The sequence below is a fragment of the Capsicum annuum genome, chromosome 10 (genome assembly GCF_002878395.1).
Source record: "Capsicum annuum cultivar UCD-10X-F1 chromosome 10, UCD10Xv1.1, whole genome shotgun sequence".
NCBI classification, from domain to species: domain Eukaryota; kingdom Viridiplantae; phylum Streptophyta; class Magnoliopsida; order Solanales; family Solanaceae; genus Capsicum; species Capsicum annuum.
In genome coordinates, this window is record NC_061120.1 from 115,092,611 (window position 1) to 115,111,132 (window position 18,522).

The following is an 18,522-nucleotide window of genomic DNA, read 5'->3' on the forward strand; positions in this document are numbered from 1 at the left end:
TTTCAGTTGCTTATCGTCAATTAGAAGATCATCACCCACCCTAAGCAAGATCAGTTCAGCAGGCCAATTCACGCATCTTCCGCAAAGTACCAATGCCAGCCCTATGAGCTAACTTTCCATTTGACGGCAAAAGAAGAGAAATCGGCCTTGTGAAAGTCGCATCTTTGACTATTATACACGGGCTTCTGAGAGGATTTTTTTAATCAAGCCAAGTAGCACAACTCTTTCTACCCATCCTGTATATTGTCCCCTTTGTTCCGTTCCGTGTTGAAATGGAAGCAACATTTATTACTTATTATTTTATTAGATTTTAGATTAGTTAGTGATTAGATATTAGTATTAGACGAGATTTTAAGAAATTTTTTTTGATTTCTTTATAGGAGTATAGGAGAGGACAAATCTCTTTTTTTCGATGCGAATTTGACACGACATAGGAGAAGCCGCCCTTTATCAAAAATTATATTATTATATTTATATTATTTTTAATAATAAAAGGGGGTTCCGACATATTAATATATAGTGAAGTCTTCCCCCAGATTCAAAACTTTATTTTAATACTCACTAATAATCCTACTAATAATCCTAGTGATTGGATTTCTATGCTTAGTCTGATAGGAAATAAGATATTCAAATAAATAATTTTCTAGCGAATGACTATTCATCTATCATATTTTCATGCAAATAGGGGGCAAGAAAACTCTATGGAAAGATGGTGGTTTAATTCGATATTGTTTAAGAAGGAGTTCGAACGCAGGTGTGGTCTAAATAAATTTAAATCAATGGGCAGTCTTGGTCCTATTGAAAATACCAGTGAAGATCCAAATCAAAAAGTGAAAAACATTCCCAGTTGTAGTAATGTTGATTATTTATTCGACGTTAAAGACATTCAGAATTTCATCTCTGATGACACTTTTGTAGTTAGTGATAGGAATGGAGACAGTTATTCCATCTATTTTGATATTGAAAATCAGATTTTTGAGATTGACAACGATCATTCTTTTCTGAGTGAACTAGAAAGTTCTTTTTATAGTTATCGAAACTCGAGTTATCTGAATAATGGATTTACGAGCGAAGATCCCTACTATAATTCTTACATGTATAATACTCAATATAGTTTGAATAATCACATTAATAGTTGTATTGATAATAACTTCAGTCTCAAATCTGTATAGATATTTCCATTATAAATGGTAGTGAGAATTATAGTGACAGTTACATTTATAGGGCCGTTTGTGGTGGTGAAAGTCAAAATAGTAGTGAAAACGAAGGTTCCAGTATACAAACTCGCACAAAGGGCAGTGATTTAACTATAAGAGAAAGTTCTAAGGGCAGTGATTTAACTATAAGAGAAAGTTCTAATGATCTCGAGGTAACTCAAAAATACAGGCATTTATGGGTTCAATGCGAGAATTGTTATAGATTAAATTAGAAGAAATTTTTGAAATCAAAAATGAATATTGTGAACAATGTGGATATCATTTGAAAATGAGTAGTTCGGATAGAATTGAACTTTTGATCGCTCCGGGTACTTGGGATCCTATGGATGAAGACATGGTCTCTCCGTATCCCATTGAATTTCATTCGTAGGAGGAGCCTTATAAAGATCGTATTGATTTTTATCAAAGAAAGACAGGATTAACCGAGGCTATTCAAACAGGCATAGGCCAACTAAACGGCATTCCCGTAGCAATTAGGGTTATGGATTTTTAGTTTATGGGGGGTAGTATGGGATCCTTAGTCGGAGAGAAAATCACTCGTTTGATTGAACACTCTGCCAATCAAATTTGACCTCTTATTATAGTGTTTGCTTCTGGGGGGCGCGCATGCAGGAAGGAAGTTTGAGCTTGATGCAAATGGCTAAAATATCGTCTACTTTATAAGATTATCAATTAAATCCAAAATTATTTTATGTATCAATCCTTACATCTCCGACAACTGGTGGAGTGACAGCTAGTTTTGGTATGTTGGGGAACATCATTATTGCCGAACCCAATGCCTACATTGCATTTGCAGGTAAAAGATTAATTGAACAAACATTGAATAAAATAGTACCTGAAGGTTCACAAGTAGCTGAATACTTATTCCAGAAGGGTTTATTCGACCTAATTGTACCACATAATCTTTTAAAAAGTGTTCTGAGTGAGTTATTTAAGCTCCATGCCTTTTTTCGTTTGACTCAAAAGTCAAGCAAAATCAAGTAAAGCACTAAGGCTATTATTTTATTTCATTTGTGTTTGTAGCAAAAAATTAGTTAGTTTATCGGAATCAAAGTAAATAAGATAATAGTAAATAAGATAATAATGGCCCTTTCTTTGGTGATAGAAGATCTAATTGTAGGAAGAATCAAAACTAAAGTTGAGGATAACTCTTTTTTGACCTATATTCCTGATTACGAATCAAGAAGCCTTTATCACCAAGAGTGAGTTCTTCCTTTCGTCAAATTAGGAAAATAAAACAAATTTCTTCTTGTCTTAGGTATATAATTTGAAATTAAAATATAGATAATAAAGTTTTGTATCTTTCTCTATCTCCCTAAAAACCATGAGACAGTAGACTTAACAAGAGCAGGGAATATGGAAACTAAGACTCATTTCGCCTAATTGCTAAAATGACCTTCAACAACAAGATTCAATAGCATCCTTTCTTCCTATTCCAGAAAAACTAGCTGATGACTCAACCTCTCCTCGGGTCTACGCACTCTTTGTCTTTGTTTTTAGCATCGGCGATTGAAAGAGAGTAGGAGCCCATTCTATCTATCTCAGAAAGAAATTCTCAACCCTTTGGTACGAAAGTAGGCCCTAGCTTCTCAATAAGTCATTCAATGAATTAACTATACTTAAGATGTGAGCTGTACCTATTCCTTCTTTTCTTATCTCTTTCCTTTCGGGCCGGATCGGATAAACAAAGGAGATAAAGAATAAAATATTCATAAAAGTAGTCCTTACATCCCTCCACAAGCATAAGTAGAGTCTCTGACTTCAATAGCCAGTCTTGTTCTAATAGATTGCACAATGCCCAGTCCTCTAAGATCTATTGACTGAGTAGTCTCCAACTTTCATATTCTCCTTCCTGGACTTCCCTTCCATTCAGCTCTCTAACTAAAGGAATGAATCTACTTCTACTCCTTAAGTAGAGGAAAAAGGCATAGCTTCATTGAATCCTGTGGGAATACAATTTCCTCCCTCACTAGTATAGTACAGGTACTCTATTTGAATTTGATTAATAGGCCCTATCCCTAGTTCAAGGACTAAGTGATTTACATATCTACCTTTCTACCTTCAGAACCTAAGAGAGTGCTAATGCTAATACCAACCTTTTTGAAATGGAAGTGTAGGCGTATAGGCTCTCCAACCTTTAAGAACGTCGTGATTAAGATAGCTGCCTTTGGGTACTACCTGCCTTTATCAACTAAGTTAATATAGGACCGCCCTTTCTAAGCCCGTTTATGTAGAACTCTTAGGACTAAGATTCCGTACCTATTACAGTCAATCAGAGGCTTAGACTATGTATGGATGTAGCTTACCTGAGATAGGTAAAGGAAGAGGAGGCAAGAACTTGCTTGGCATGAGACTTCTAAGGCAATCCCATTTCTTCAGGCAAGGTAGCGTTAGCTATCCTAGGTTATGAACTGGGTCCGATCAGTGCTATTCTCCGATCATAGTTCTATTCAATGGCTAATTTATTACTTCCTAACCTGAGTTTAGGCTATCGTGTGAGTCCCAGAGAACAAACTCAGGCACCTTATACCCCTTTGGAAACTGATAAACTCGGTCGATCCAATCAGGGTATGGTTTCCTAGACAGCGGCCTCATTAAGGGCCTGACGTCAATTCCAAGCTGCTGTAGCACCTCGACCATATAATTTCTTTTTAGATCCAATGGTGCCTGTGAAACTGTTGTAGAGGGGAATGCCCCTTATTGTGATGCTTGCTGCTCATCGAAGTTTGCGAGTGTACTAGAAGAAGGAAAGGAGCGGAGTGCCTGAGGAATTGGCTTTCCATGTATCCATTCCTGGGGGATAAGATGAAGCTATAACCTGCAAGTACTAACTAGTTAGTAGGCTCACACTTCGACGAGCTACGTTCTTTTTCTAACTAATTACTTTCAAGTAGAGTACTGGACATAGAAAGACTTTACTTAATAGAGTAAGGTAAGGAGTAGTTAGGGTAGGCGCAATCAGTCACGATTCCCGTCCTTACTGGAAATATCTATCTTCCCTTTATCAGTCTTTTACTTCTTTCCTAGGGAGCAAGAAAAGGGCAGCCATTAGCTCATCCGTAGCTTGCCCCCAATTAGTAAGTAAGCCTTCGGTTACCGTGGTTATTTTCTTTGCCATAATGCCAGTTCAATATCAACGACGGTGAAGGAAAGATGATCTGATAAGATAAATATTGATTAGGATAATTTTTGAATGTCTCTGCGCTCTCTTCAATAAAGGCAATGAACAAAGATTTCTTCTTATTTACAGCACTAGAGTCGAGTCAACTTTTGTTTACTTTCTTTTCATCTGCTCCAAAGAATAGGATCTCTTGCATTGCGGAACAGTATATTCTGACATATGGTAAAGTAACCATTCACACTAACTTCACAGGAATAAGAAGATCAAAGGAAAAACCATAAAAAAAGAAGCAAAATGCAAAATATACAAATACGTCGTACTTAAATAAGTATAATCAATACGTAGTAGCCGGAAAATTGGAAAAACAAGGGCGCTTTGACATCATAATCTTTGTTGATTGCATTTTTTCACCGGGCTTGGACTTTCAGAATAAGCCTATCATCTTGAAATAGTTCCAACCTATTCTTTCTACCTCCATTCTGAGTTTTAAGGATTGACCAATTGAATAGCACTATTTCGAATCTCAGGTGCTAGCTGTAGGCATTTAGCGACCTCTGTCCCAGAGAAAGTATCTACCCGTTCAGGAAGAAGGAAAGGCCTGAAGAGAAAGTATATGACTAGTTTGTGGGTTTAGGTTATGCTAGCTATCTCACTATCGGTAACGAAAGGGCTTTCTCAAGTATTTTCTCTCATTTTGGAAGCAGAAAGGGCTCGTAGAATAGAAAGAGTTCGTTGCATCAACAAAGTGTAGTAGTCAAAAAGGCTTACTTAAGCTCACAATGTGGATTCGAACCACTGCTTCTCCTTATTGTCGTGAGCGGGTCTGTCCTTTTCCTCATTATAGTCCTCTTAGAATCTAGAGCATTTCGTCGAAATACATCCTGTATTTTTACCTTAGTAGTCCTATGCATAGTCAGTACTATAGCCCCAATCATGGCTACTAATAAAATAAGACTAGAAACCAAACACCAGATGAAATAGTAGGTATAAAGTAAATTGCCCAATGTTTCCAAATTAGTCCAACTTCGTACCTTTCCGGCATAAACCGTATATCTCAGAGAGGTCGTATTTCTTTGGGTTGGTAGTAATGGAATGCTTTCATTATCTAAAATAAAGAATATCTCCAACCAAAAGATAAGTCTAATAATGCCACTCACTAGTAAATAGCGCAATACTTCTTTGTGAATCTCCGCTATTTGAATATGGAAAATCATAACAATGAATAGAAATGAAATGGCTATAGCTCCTATATAAACTACTGGGAAGATCATAGCAAAGAAGTCGAGACCTAACAAAAGAAGTAAACCTGAAGTGTTGCGAAAGACTGGGATGAGAAACAAAATGGAATGTATTAGATTTTTTGCACGTACAACCATGAAACCAGAGACCAAAGCAGGGCTCGACAAAACGGAAAGTATCATAGTACGTCGTCCTTCCCTGAAATGGAACTTTTATGCTGGAGAAAGAACTAGCATGAAAGTCTATCAATTACGACCAGCGCGGTTGTTCCTATTTCATTTTCTTCTTCCAAGCCCTTCTTAGAAAGCACTCACTGAGTTACTTATGGAATCTCAAATCTATAACAAAAAGAAAGAATAGAAAAAACTGGGAGTTAGTGCCTGCTTGCATACCAAGCGATCCTGGCGTTCCATTCCTCTCCCGTCCGATCCATTCCACTCGTCCGTCTAAGTATAGCAAAAAAAGCAAATATAGCAGCTTTAGGCACATATAACAAACATTTCTCACGTCAATTTGACGACAAGATCTCGTATCTATTTACCCAAATAGAATATTGAAATAGATGGAGTTTATTCTATTTTTTTGGAGATCATGTAAAAGTTGATCCAAAAAGTGGACTTCTCTCCAGTCTTTTACTAATGGGGTTCCGCCCTCTTGGTCAAGTTCATGGAGTTTCTCATTAAAAAAGTACAGTAAGGCTTCTTGGGGGTTGGAATCGGCATTTTCTTCCAAGGCAGGATGATCAGTAAAAAGTCATTGAAATTGACAATAGCAAGAGTGTCGCAGCTCTCGGATCTGGAGATCCCTATTCTCGAACTTGAGCAATCGGTTATATTCCCGTTGAGAGGGACAATTGTAGAGTTCCCTCTTTACTTCTACTCAACACTCCCCCCTCTCTTTAGAGAGCAGAAAAGGGCTATTTTCATTTTCCAGTCTAAAAATCCAATTTCGGAGCGAAGATTCATAGCCTACATTGTGAGTCACGGGCCAAGGCTCCGACAGGACCTGGAGGTCAGATGAACCTTTTGAGGAGGAGAGGTTGGAAGGGCCCGAAAGAGGAAGTGATCCCCCGACACTCAAAACGCAAATCCCAGAGAGAAGGTGAGAACCCAAAATCCCTAAATGGGATAGCAAAGAGTTCTTTAGAAAAAAAAGAAATAAATAGAAAAAAAAAAAATCAGAATCGAAAAAAATAGATTAATAAACCAATATTTTTCTTTTGAATGAAAACTAAAAGATCTCCAAATCAGGATCAAGCCCAGAATCACTAAAAGGAAGAGCATGATAACTTACCAGTTCTTAGAATTGGCATTACTCTAACAGAGAAATGCCCAAGAAAGATTGTTATAAGAGAGAGAGTGCTTTTAAAGAACAAATTGTTCATAATGTAATTGTTTCTAGGGAGAATGCCGCTGACAAAACCAAGTCCTAACTACATACATATCCAGAAATGTAAACAAAGTAGCTACTGTCAGTGCCATTACTAATGAGATCCAAATAGATTTGTTTAGCCAGAGAAATTGTTATTTGAGCTCTCCGTCCATAATAAATGAATGCTCAACCACATCTTTGAAATGGAGTCCTTCAGGTAATTGCGGAGTTCCATTCGTATCTCTATACTCTTTCTAAAGCATCTCTAGTCTCGATTCGGTCTTTTGTTTCAGCTTTTTGACAGCCAAGTCATGTATACTCTCTGCAATAGTACTTCATTCGAAAAGTCAGCCTTTTTTAAAGCCCGAAAAATAGCTCCCGAAAGAAGGAGTCCGACTGCCAGTGTAGTCACTTCAGAAAGAAAATGATCCATGTGAAATTCAAGTAATTCTGCTTCTTGCTCGAAAAATGTGAGCTTGTGTGAAAAAAAGGACTGGGTTAGTTGGTTGTTGACCAACGGAAAGAATGGGAGTTGTTGGGCGTAAAAGTGACTTTCTTCTTTATACGATATTTTTTGTTTGATGAAAAGAGGGCTCCGGTAACTAATTAACATTGGAACTTTATACTTCACTTCTGCTTCCTTCCTAGGTATATTCCTACCTTACCTATCAAAATAAAAAAGAAGTCCCCTTTATTGGGCACGAAATCATTCTCAAAAGTGTATTTACAGGTACCAAGCGCCTATCCGTTCTAAAAAGGTTGGAATTAAAAACACATTTTAAAAGCCTAGGAAACCACTTTCGTTACTTCACTTCTGCGCTTTCGTTCCCCACCCCTTATTACTATAGTTACAAAAAGTATAGTTCCCAATCGGCTATTCGGTATATTGATAGTTCCAGGGAAAAACGGATAAGACGCGGTATCAGGACTAGTGATGTACGAATTACAAAAGCGCTATTTTCATCCCACTAGAAATATGAAAATACAATAAGGACAACAGGGAAGGGAAAAGAAAGGAAAGCACTGACCTATATTCGCTGCTTTAGGGGTACAGTTCTAAAAAGCCTATTTAAATCCCTTCACTAAAGGTTTCACTTTATAATCTGATGAGTCACCTCGGAAAGCAAATTTGAGAAAGGTGAAAATAGGACTTCTATTCCGATTGTTCAGCTATTTCGCGTTGAAAAAGGTGGTACCGTAGAGGGACTAATCGCTTGCCTGGGTTGAAGGGAGTCGAACCAATCTATCGTTCAAGGTAACAGGGTATTAAGAAAATTGGCATGGGGTTCCGTACCTTATACTGTTAAAAGCGACTATAAATTACATATAAGAAGAACACGTTTTTACTTCACGTCTTTTTAGTTAGATAATGAACGACGATAAGGCACCGCCCAGTAGTGCTCTTTGAGCTTGATTGCTCCGAGCTGGTAACCGGTAGGTCACAATTTGAATTTCTGACTGAAAAGCAGAAAGTAATAAGTTCAATGGGTAAGAGAATGCGTTTAACCAATTGAAAGCGTGATAAGCATCACTAACGGTATAGTGAATAGGGCGTTTAACTGTATCTCACCGGTAGGATAGATAACATTTGTGGTTTGGGTTCTCTTATAAAAGTGGAAATCCAACCTATATTTATTTCCAACTAAAGGTAAAGGAACTTTTTGCTTCACCGGAATCCGACGTCAATTGGTTACCAGTTGGTAGTTCCTCATCGTGCATTGAATGACTCCTCATGGGGTTGAAAACAATGCTCTGAAACTGGTGGGAAATAACAATGAATGTTCCTACATACCACATTAATTCAATCACATAGTTAGTTGGACAAATGAACAGGGGAATGCTACCTGATGGCTCCAGTTCCTTCTTTTGCTTTACTTCGCTCAGTTTCATACTTTGGGTTAGAGCCACCTCAGGATTGACTCGATGGCTATTGCACTTTTTTCGGTAGCAGCTAACTCGTTGGCACACTTAACACCCTTGCGCCTGATCTTATTGCCTTTGGCTTGAGCCGAGTATGGCTAGTAGCGTTGGACTGAGACTTTTCAAATGGAAACTTATTTATTTAAAATAAAGAGCGGTTATTGCCAACAATGCTTATTCACCATCAATAACTTCTATATGATAGAAGCCCTGAGGATTAAATATAATACTAATATAATAGTAGTATGCCCATAATCTTAGTAGGAGGGGTTAGGCATATTGCTGCCATTAGCACATTAACATGTGAATTCGTAGAGGGATATTTCCGGGTACAGGACTTTTGTATGCTGGGGGAATGCCCCCAAGCCACTATTCTTTTAGTTGGCCTTACTTCCTTGACTCTAACCAATCTCAACTGTCGGAATGAAAGAACCCTTGCATCTACCAGGAAAGAGGCAAGATCTGATTTGATAACAACTCTGTGCATAACAGCTGATTTGTCAACTGAACTAGTAGCTTACAAGATCCTACTCAACAGAAGCCGACGAAAAAAAGGATAATCAGACATGGAATGGAAGGGGTACTTGACTAAGGAACAATTATGAAGACAAGAGCTTTGGTATGAGGAATTAGCAATACAGCCAAGTCATTTCTTAGGTTAGAAATAATCCTTTAAGGAATGGGCTGAGGGTGGATCTTGGTTCAATGAGCTAAGCTCTTATCTAGGTTAAAGAGAAGTAACTGCTATTGATTGAATTTATCTCTTACTCTTAGCAAGAAAAGCGAAAAGCGCAGAGCTGGTGGATGATCAAAAGCTTCTCTATGCCATCAAACTGTGAGACTTTCTTTTATGTTATGCCGGAGAAGAGAACATGACATTCAGTATCAGGAGCAGAGTTGAGAAGCTACTCGACCGAAAAGAGAGAAGATATTTGCCCGAACTGAGTGACTTTCGACTATAAATATTTTGAACACAGGACATAAGTCACAAGGTCTACGGGGATGACTCCAAAAGCTAAGGAGATTCATTCCTTATTTAATAGCACTAAGTAGCGCCTTCTCTTTTCTCAAGCAAGGAATAACCAACCAGATATAAGTATTATATAAGCATCAGAGTAGGCAAATAGTAAAAAAAGTGACTCATGAACTTGGAATCCCGATCAGAAATGATAGTTTGTTCCAGGAATGCCATGAAGCCTAACAATCTCTCGAAAGTAGAGGTCACCAAGTTCGAAGAGCTACACACTCGCGAAAGCGAGAAAGCGAACCAATTCCTTCAAAGAAAGGGAATGAAAGTTGGCGAACCAAAAGCAAAAAAAGAGTGGAATATATTTATACCTGTGGTATGAACCCCTTACGGACCACCAAGGCCCTACAGAATCCCCATTCTAAAACCACTAATCATAATCTTTTTATGACTGTCCCTCTTATGGGGAACTCTTTTTAGGCAGCACTAATAAAATAATAGGGAGAAGAAAGAGAAAATAGCAAAAAATCAAAACCTTCCCTAATAAATATAGGATTCATCGAATGTGAATTCGTGAGCAAAGCTGATCAAAAAGTGTGGTGTACTTTTTCTCACTTGGAAGGGTAAGGATAGACTGGATGCCTTGGAGGCACCATAGATTGCACCATTGGCAACGATACTTTTGAGTGCCCCTAACCTTGAGGGGGCCGTAGATCAAGTTCTCGGCTAAGGTTACCAGTTTCGCAGCCCTTCAAAACTCCCTTCTGGAAAAGGTTCAGTAGATCTACCAGGTTACCGGAAATGACCAAAGAACAAAAAAAACTGCACCTAGTGATGAGCTTGACTGGTACTCTATGACGAACGCGGTCCGATGTGGCAAAGCTGGCTCAACGTATGCTCTAGCTCTAAGATTTTGCTCTTATTGCTAGCTCATTTTTATGCCTGGCACTAAAGAAGAAAGATCAGATGCGCCTTATCCGCTATTTGCGATGTGAATAGAGGTTAGGTACAACGGACTAGAATTCCACAGTAGAAAGAGCTATGCGCACCAGACCTTAGCATTAGTGCATCTATGCATGCTTTTAACATTCTATATCTTACTGTGGAAATGCCCCCTTAAGTGCTTAAGTGGGAATGCGGAGGACTGATCACTTAGTAGCCATAAAAGTGGTCCCGAGAAGCTTTGCTTGTCAGGTGCACATTCAAAAGGGAGTGTAATATAAGTGAGGGTGCGCCCCCCTTTGTTAGCAAGAAGTGGTTAGCGGTCTAGGTAGCTCTCTTTCAAGTCCTCATCGGTCGAGTAGAAAAAGAAAGCCAAAGTCGTTCAGTGGTGAGTCGGTGGATCAGAGATGCCTTCCGTCGATCGGATGTAGTCGATAAAGGCCGTAAAACATAGGAATGTAGTGATGGATGTCTAGCTACAATCTTTGATTTAGTCTGGCCTCAATGAGAAGGAAATGCGAGCATCCCTCCCGGCTCGCATTCTCTACTATGATGTCCATTTCTTTCTGACTTTCCTGGGCAATCCACTAGAGATAGGGACTTACCATTTACTGTTCTAGTGGGTACATTTTTCGACTCGTGTTATAGCTACTAAAAAGCTATTTTGCATCTTTTAGAATGACACAGCAAGTCCAGACTCTTGGTCTTTAGTGACCCAAGTGAGAAGCTCTTCTAGCTCGGCAGTAGAATTAGCTTAGCAGTTAGCAGTGGAGGAGCCTATTCTATAGAAAAGCCTTAGTCCAATTGGCTTTTGGTTGGAGTCTTCTGAATCTCTATAGTCATCTGGTCGTTAAGAAGAAGCAAAGTCGCTTGAAACTTAAGTAAAAGGTCAACCTTCCTATAGAAAGAATGAGGAAAAGCCCTATACGAATTGATCCCTACGCTCGGATGCCCCCATAAGAGCTATCTCAAGCAGAAAAGACCAATATCTGAATACGAAGACGTATCTTCATACTACTCGCTCCATTTCATTTTGCTCGTTGGGTTTAAATTTCCACAAAAGCATTAATAAAACCCTTGCCTAGGGAAGAATTCCTATATGGAAAGGCTACATCTTGGTGATGTTCTAACCAGCTCTTTGTCTAGACCCTCCTCTAACCTCTTAAGAAGAGATGGGTGAGCCACCTCAGAGAAGGAGTGGCTTTCAGCCGTAAGAAGCAGAATCAAATAAAAGAAGGGCTTCAATCGATTAAACTTTAGCAAATAGTCCATAGCAGATAGATTGAGTTTTAGGCCTACGTCTGGCCTTGTTTTGGCTTAAAGCAGAGCAGTAGACAAGGGAGAAATAGAAGGGAGTAGCGGAAGCCGGCTAAGCTATTGCCATTGATAAAAGAAGTGGATTCTCAACTCCTACGATAAGAGAGAGAGGTGGGATTAGCGAATCCAAGTTTTAGTTTCTAGATTTGGCAGAAGAAGCAGCATTCATTGATAGCCAAGCGACAACCTACTCTGATGCTTATATAATACTTATATCTGGTTGGTAAAGAGGGAAAGCAGCCTCGCTCAGTGCAAAATAGCTTTTATAATATAGAAGTTCCACCTCTTTTTGACTCCTAGACCTAGAGTTCTCACCTAGAACAGAAGAAAGTCTCTTTAGGCACACTTCCCTATACTTCTCCTTCCTTTCCTTTTAGATCTGAGGTAGTACTAATTAATGCTTGAATTGCTCCTATTAGAAAGAGTTCCCCTCTTGGGTACGAAAGAAGGATATTCCTGGGCACATCCCTTTGATAGCTTTGTTTAGCCTCCTTTACTATTTCAATCCCTCTGTATTGGTTATGGCTTTAGCTGATCCTCTTCTTGGTACTTCACCTAGTGGCTAATTGAAAGAAGTGAAAAAAATCATCTCAATAGAGGCCTTATTGTCGTTCCCAGCTTAAGCGTCTACACCACTCAACAAAGTGAATCTTATGGAACCTCCGAGAGGGACTTCTCTAAGTAAAGAGACAAGTAAGGGTAAGAGTCATTCCAGCTTAAGCGTCTACACCACTCAAGTCTTTCGAGCGAGATCCTTTACTACGCCTAACTAAATGAAAGAAAGTAAGAGAGAGAGTTGTCGCCTATTTCAACAATGAAAATAAAGGACTTCCTTATCCTAAGGTTGTCACTGAATGAATCTGGTAACTAATGACGCCAGAGAGGCTGAGGTGAGTATCATCGCATTGCCTCCTCCACACTTCTTTTTATTTTTTTGGATTGATAGCTATGAAGTTGTTATTTATGCTTGATAGAGTTGAAGTCATTTTTCTAGCTATGAAGTCTGCTTTTTGGGCATATCTTTAATTTACAGCATTTCTAGCCTTTCATTTCTTTTTATTTTAGGCTTTATAGACTTGAAGTCATTTTGATAGCGTAGAAGTCCTTTCATGCTTGATAGCTCTAAGGATATTATAGCTATGAAGTCCTTTTTCTAGCTCTAAGGCTTTTGATGCTATTCAGTCGTTTCATGCTTGATAGCTATTCAGTCATTTTCTGCTTGATAGCTATTTAGTCGTTTTGATAGCTATTCCGTCTTTTCATGCATCAATGTCTAACAACAATGCCTATTTGTTAATGACCTCTGGGATAATTATGTGATGCTATTAGATCCCTATCAAAGGGATAGTTTGAAACTAATTATTCCCTATAATTAACAATGATTGGTATATACTTTAGATTAAGATTAGTTTAAGAGAAAGATTCAGAATAGTTTATATGTACTTTAACACAAGCGTGCTGTCAGGTTCAACCATGCATAAAGTCTTCAGCATCCTGCATGGTAGCATCAATTTATATGTACTTCAAATTAATATCTCTATGTGTATGAATTATTCCCTATAGATTAAAACTAATTGGTATATATTTTTGAGCTACTAAGTCTTGCTTCCATGGATATCTTAAACAAGTTTGCTTACCCATCGTTATCTGGCAGGAAGTGAGCCACCTAGCCTACCTTCTCTCTTTCTCTTAAGCAATTTCATGTCAGCTTAACTCTGCCCTTGGGAAACTTCTCTCCCTTAAGGTAGTATTCATAGTTTTAAGTCAACAAGACTTTGATTTTCTCCATCGCCTCTGAAGTTTAGGTCAAAATCAGAACTTGAATTTGAAATCCAGTAGGAAAAAGAAATGCAGACTTTTTCTTGACTTTTGAATCTATTAGAAAGAGAGTCTCTGAAGCCTTTGCTTTCAACCCTACTAGGATAGGAATTAGAAAGCCTTCTTGAACTACAGTTTACAGTTTACTAAGATCATTTTGGCCTTTTCTCTTCTATCCTGGTTAGTTACTTCTATTTACCAAGAAGTGGAATTAGATAGAGGAGACCGAGCGTAGAAGTAGAAAAGGATTGGGTTGGACTTCGAATGGATGGGTTTATGCTCCGTTTTTCCAAGAACGGATCTAGTATGGCAAAAGGTATCCCCAATGCAAAGGAGTCTAATCAAATCAATCCTCGAGTAATAAAAGAGAAGGTGCTACTTAGCGTTATTAAATAAAGAATGAAGCTCCGTGCGACACCCAGCTCCCAAAGAAGGAAATGCTAACCATAATTTCAATGGTAACAGGAATACGCTTAACGGCAAAACACAGAGAGTAACGCTTCCATCGCTTAGATTTAGGGAGATAGGGCGCCCTACAGATACAAACTAGAAAACACCATTGCATAGGGAAGGCTTGCTCTGATAATGAGTAGGCTATACTAGTCTATGGGTACCTAGTCTTTAAAGTGGGCGAGGCTAACCCTATACTTTCTTCTCAAAAAGAGGTCGATCTTCTGCTCTAGATCTTTCAAACAATTGATTTCCATATTGGTATGGTACCCTTTCTTCATATAAAGGGTATTTTTCTTCCTTTAGTATACTCCTAACAACGAAAACAAGGAAAAGGTAAGTGACAAATAGGACAGAGATTCTAAAAGAGGGCACTAAGAGAAGAATAATGAAGAACTGTTATCAAAGCCCAAGGAGATGCAGCCTATCCCTTACTTCACCAGATTCAATAGCAGCTCCTATTGCGATATGGTAAGGCTATGGCATCGGTTTACACATTCTTGACTTGAAAAGAGTTAGAAGGATTTTTGCCATATAGGAAATAGGATTCTCGGTCTGAGAACAAGAGCCATTCGTGGTTACATGAAAGCGGCAATAGAGAGTCCTCCTACTGCTAGGCTAAGGGTAAAGATCACAGCAGTACTTGCTAAAGTTCCCTATCCTGAACATGTGTTATGTAGAAAGTAGTTATCTAGGCATCATAACAGCCATCAACCATCAGCCTTCGAAATTAGTACTCAATTAGTCGGCAAAAGTCCAGCTTCAAATCTGACTTCTAACTCCCTCATCTTAGAGTTCTCGTTAGAGCAAAAGTAAGGCATGAAGCAAAGAGATCAAGGTCAGGCAAGGCAGTCTAAGAGGCTAAGGAAGAGTTGGGGTAATGTTGTGTGTGCCAATTGAAGTCGTTCTAAAAGCTCCTTCGTTTGTGTCGCAGTTGCCGATCAAGCTAATAAAGACTAAAAAAGACCAATCAGTTGCTTATTCGCCATCTTGGGTTTCAGTTGTAGATGCAATTGATTATGCCATTCTTGCTTTTGGTGGAAGAGAATGACGAAGATCTAGGCATGCACATTCATGGATAGGCCAAGTGATGGGTTACGATTCTGCAATAGGTGAAGTTTTTGTTGGAAATGCCTTCTTGGGTGACTCTTTCCTTTGATAGCATGCTTACGGTGGAAGGTGTCGAATGATGGCCGACTTGTCTTTTCGATTGATTGGCTTACAGATTGAAGGTTCGGACAAGAATTCCTAGGCCGAGTGTTGGGCTTTCGGGATCAAAAAATCTTAAGAATTGCCTCTCTTACTTTCATCTTTGGTTGATGAATTCAGACTGCCCCTCCATCTGAATGAAAGCCCTAGGGAATATGAAAGCTATCCACCGGATCTTGGAAACAAGGCACACAGGCCCTTCAGCTGAGCTCCTTTCGTTTCGACCCATGAATCTTTCTATCCATTAATCTTTATCTTAACCAAAAGGAATTCTCTTTTTCTAGTCTTATTTCTAACTAATACAAGAAGAATGCTGCAAGAGGTTACTAATTTTGCTATTCCTTCTGTCTTACCTCACCTCCATCTTCAACTAGAAAGCGATTTAAGGAGTACCCTTCGCACCTTACTTTTTCTTTTAGCCTTCGTGCCCTATTTAAAGAGGACATGAGATGACATGTTATTCTATGTCATTTGCTTTCCTTAGGACTAGACTAAGCTAAACCATGTCTTTTTTCATTGGCATTGACCTACTTACTTTGATAGTTGTGATTCCACTTTCATATCTTGGATTGAGCTTTCACCCCGGTACCTGCGCATACGTGCTCCTTTACTGCCTACGCTCATGAAAGACAAAGCCACTCACATGAATCCATGGACCTTACTTACTGAAGGAAGATTTTTCTACCCTTTACTTCTCTAATAGCCCCATTGAATAGACGGATTCTTGACCTCGCCAAAGAGATTCACTTAAGCTTCTAGCTGGCTTCCGTCACTTCCTTTCCGCTACTCTCGCTTGAGAGAAAAAGGGTGGCTCTTCCCGTACTGTCTGAGTTCACATTCCCTGATCCCGCTGTTATTGCTTGACTAGCTTGCTTCGAAAGCTGTCATGTAAGAAACCAAAGAGGATTGATAACAAGGGGAAGAAAGAAAGCTCCTAGCATCAGAGTGATGCTCCTAGCGTATGCCGATAAGAATTCAATCTTTGGAAAAATAAAAGTCGTTGCCAGAGAAAGCCTCTTAGTAGCTAAGGTAAAGCCTGATTTCGTGTGGTTTACGACTTTCAAAGCGCTTTATTTCTTCATCTGCCCCATCTATTTACTTAGCTGACAATCGTATAGAGCATGATACATACCCTCTAAAATAGGATTTAGGAAGCAGACTCCTTGCCCTATAATAAAAGAGCTCTATGTAGCACTTTAGCTTTTGCGTTTTACAAAAAGGAGCCAAGCAAGGGGAGAGCTTATGCCCGGCTAATTGAATGGAGTTCTCGAATTTAAAGAATCAAGTTCAAGTACCAAGGAGATTCACGACTTAGAAAAGGACTCGACCCTTCCCAATCCCAATGAGAGAGCGGTCTCTGGAAGCTGAAATACGACATTTAAAACCCCTCGTGTTAGCAGAACCCATGGAAGGGGGTAAATGTGCCATAAAAGGGCTTTTAGTGGCCTCTGAAAAGGAATCTTTCTATAATTGCACTAGCGCACTAGACCGGTAATAGAACATAAAGGATTCTCTCTTGACTATGGCACCCGCGGTGAGCCTCTCGCCCGAAAAAAGGTCACCTTCACAAAGGCCCGTAATCCAACTAAGCGAAAGAGGTCTATCTCTTCCAACATTTTCTTACTTCTATCCCTTTGAATAGCAAAGTTGCCCGCATCTCGTAAGGCTAAGAGTTCTGTCATTCCTCTCTGTCAACTCGAAGTCTAAGGCAAGGAACTTTCAATTCTATTTTCTTTTCTTTTCATAGCCTCTTTTATTGAGACCAAATACTTTCTTCTTTCAAAAGAGTTCCCCCCTCCCGCTATTACTACTATTAAGAGACTAGCCGTGACAAGAGATTCAATAGGACCGGAGTCGTTCAAAGCAAAAGTAGTTCTGATCACAGCTTCTCAAACAAAATGAATTAGGGAAAAAAGAGCATTTATTATAGAGTATATAACTTTGATCATAGGGATCAATTTCTAGTCGCATAGCTTCATAATAATTCTACAAAGCTTCTGCGTAATTTCCTTCGAATTGAGCCGACATCTGTTATGGTTGTCATTCAATGCAAAGAATCTCTGTTCTAGAATCGTACGTGAGAATTTCACTTCATACGACTCCTTCCTTATGTGCATAATGAGAATAATACATAGAATAGAAAAAAGAATAGATAGACAGAAAGGCTTTACACAAGACCACAGAGCGAGAGAGAGAGCCTTCGCTTACCTGCTTAACCGTACCCTCCTATCATACCTATATAGCCTTTCTGCCTATCTATTTTTTTTTCTCTTTATTCAAAGTAAGCAGATCGAAAGCATGAAAAGAAATGTCTTAGCGTGCCTTACTCTAATTCGGAATCCATCTCTTTCTTTCTTTTCTAATTCCTCTCCCTTCATTCCTCAATCCGCTTGTAAATTCTTGGTGTAATACTCACTCGTAAATGATTGGTGTTAGAATTTCTAACTAATCAGGTATGATCAATATCATCCGTGTAAGAATTAGGAATTCCTCTTCCAACTAGTCCCAGAATGGGCGTTATGTCAAAGAACAAGAAGAAAACTAAAGGAGAAATTTGTCCAATAGTAACAACGGGTGCCTCCATAGGTTGACATCCGATCCAACCTAGTAATAAGCAATCCGCCAAAAGCAACCAAAATATTCCTTAGTGAATCGGGCAAAAACTTGAACTACGTACATACATACTTTAAAAAAGGGTAAAGCCAACATACATATAAAAACTGGTGCTATTGCAGCTACACCTCCCGATTTGTCAAGTATACTACGAAGGATGGAATGGATCGGTAGGAAATACTATTCTGGAACAATATGAGGCGGGGTGGACATCAGATTAGCAGGTATATAATTGTCGGGATGCCCCAAAACATTAGGAGCATAAAAAATCCAAATGGAAAAAAAGATAGCAAAAGCTACCCAACCTACTAGATCCTTTACATAAAAATAAGGGTAAG

At 38.9% G+C, this 18,522-nt stretch overlaps 1 pseudogene; it reads left to right on the plus strand.

Annotated features, from left to right (window-relative positions):
• Window positions 1-207: 207 nt before the first annotated feature.
• On the plus strand, window positions 208-2,201 carry LOC124888012 (annotated as a pseudogene).
• Window positions 2,202-18,522: the final 16,321 nt, after the last annotated feature.